At 43.2% G+C, this 2,466-nt stretch overlaps 1 long non-coding RNA gene across 1 annotated transcript in view; it reads left to right on the top strand.

Annotated features, from left to right (window-relative positions):
• Window positions 1-1,840: 1,840 nt before the first annotated feature.
• The window catches only part of LOC113480793, a 3,652-nt gene continuing 3,026 nt past the window's right edge, over window positions 1,841-2,466 (top strand). The window contains exon 1 of the long non-coding RNA XR_003398531.1: window positions 1,841-2,399. This is a non-coding gene — a long non-coding RNA (uncharacterized LOC113480793). The remainder of the gene's footprint in view (window positions 2,400-2,466) is intronic.

The raw sequence follows: 2,466 nt of genomic DNA on the forward strand, positions 1-2,466 counted from the left end.
ATCATGTACACACCTTGGTAGAAAGACAAGGCCCTTCAGCTGACAGACAAGGCCCTCAGCCAGCAAAACACCTCGGCTGAGAGAAGATCTAGACTGTTGACCACATATGAGCATGATTACATATGACTAGGGTATAGGGTACAAATGGAGACTCACAGAGAGCAAATGGAGCCAGTCTTCCTCCGAGCAGCAAGTCTGCTTTCAGGGACCCTCCCCTTAGTTTGAGACCCCACCTAAGAAAACTCTCCAGGGTTGAGAGCCCTCAGCTTTTAGGTGAGGGATTTGTCCATTTTGGATCATCATTCCTAAAGCTTAAGAATTTTTAAGTAAGTTGCACTGTAATTAACCCTTCTTACATCACTGAACCTGTGGTTTTGTAATGTTGTCAGAGTTCTAAGTGATTTTGATAAAAAATAAATCTTGCTAAATTTAACACCTCTCCAAATTCTAGTGTGTGTCTGTGGAACAATCCTGCAGATCTCTGGTCATAAAGCAAAGTATTCAGGAGCAACCTGGAGGCAATTATTACTTTGCATTCACTACAGAAATCTTGTTTAAAATAAGCTGTCCATTGCTAGTCTAATTTTAACAAATGAATCAATAAGGTTGAAGGAGTTTGAGTAAAACTAAGTAGAAGAAAATATAAATTAAATGGCTACACAAAATTCATATTCACTGAAATTCTTTGGAATCTTTCCAAAATAATCTGGATGACATCAGGGATTTTTATCCAGTGTATAGCTGTCCTGGTTTTGACCAGGATGGAGTTAACTTTCATTGGAGTATTTTTAATCCTTTCAGGGATTTAATTGGGCGGGCTCTCCCATCGGTCTCTCACTGGGGCTTGGGCTCGAACAGTTTGCACCGCACTCGCAGTCAGGCTTCGGCTGCCCATACCTCTTCAAAATTGCTGACTTTTCAGACAAGTTCTTTTCCTGCAGAATTGTAATGTATATTAAATGTATATTAAATACTTTTGCCTGGGTTGCAGTGTATTCTATTAACATCCTCATGAGCTGTGGAAATCAGGTGGGCAGTGTTTCCTTGTTCCCCCCACCCCCGACTATCTTTCTGTTAATGGCCCATCAGTGCCATGCAGCATGACTCATTATCCCATTGTGAGATGCTCCACCCAGAGGGAGAAAACCAGCATTTCATCCTGGACATAACCTGATATTCTGAATACCAGAGACGCTTTCTTTTCCACTGGATTTCCAGAGGACAGGAGCTACTTAGCCACCACTGGACTTTTCTGAGGAAGAGCAGATCTTTTTTTTCTACAGGATCACTGCTTCGGGGCTGCTACCACCACCCTGATTAACAGGGTGTCGGGTTGTATCCTGACTCTGTCAGTTTAACCCAGTGCTATCTGCCTTTATAATTTTATTTTTTTCCTTATTAAATTATTATTCTGACTTGGTGTCTTCCACTAGTTTGTTTTCAAACTAGCACAACTTTGTAACACAGCACTTTCCAAGAAGTTTGAAGGGGAAATTCTAATTGTAAGTGTTCAGCAGGTAATTTGTAACTGAAATGATCTGGCATGGAGGGCAAGAAGGCTGAACTACAAGGGACTAAGCTGGCTGGAAGCAGAAATGCCAGAGACAGAATGGTTCCTTGCAAGAGAGTGAAGTCTCCATTGCTGATGAGAAACACCTTCAGCATTGTGAGAAACTATGGACTAGGGTATTGTTTATTAAGATTTATGTTAAGCTCAATGTAAAGGTTAGGCAACAAAAGATATGGAATCGCTTATGCAAACAGCTACCAGACACCGCTTGTGTAAGATAAGATAAACGCAATCGTTTACACAAACTAAACCAGATACTACTTTTGCAAGATAACCGCCAGATGTCCAGGAACCGACAGAAACAGGACAAACAACCCCATATAAGGACATATGAGTGAGGGGTCAACTATGGGACAAAGGAGGAAGACTTCTTACTTCGGCCTCAACGACCACCAAGAGGCAGAAAACGACCCCCTAACAACAACTGAAGCATGCGCAGAGTACCGCCACTACTTCATGAACACGGAAGTAAAGATGTATAAAAAGGGACTGTTTGAACTGCTCAGCACGGCAGTTGGCGGAGCGCAGACTCCCCTGCTGTCCAGTGCTGTCTTTGCTCATATTCTACTTGCTATAATTAATAAAATTTTAATTGGATTATGATCCACTGTGGTCTCAATTTATAACAATTCCTAGTGCCGTGACTCGGATAAGGAACGGTGGGCTTCTGTCCTCCGGGGAGGCGCCCCGCGGCAATCCGCGGCCCCGCGACCGACAGCCTACCTCAACCTTACCGACGAACCTAAATGCTAGAATAATGAGCAAAGGAGAAACCGGTAAAATCCCATAAAATTCTGTGCACGGGAGTCCGGACGAAGACGCAGGACGCGTAAGTATATTGCGAATTTGTTCGCGGGTTTGCCGTTCGGGCGGGATTGGGTTTCCTGGAATATAAC

Source organism: Athene cunicularia (genome assembly GCF_003259725.1).
Source record: "Athene cunicularia isolate RWA chromosome 5 unlocalized genomic scaffold, athCun1 chr5_part1, whole genome shotgun sequence".
Lineage (NCBI taxonomy): Eukaryota > Metazoa > Chordata > Aves > Strigiformes > Strigidae > Athene > Athene cunicularia.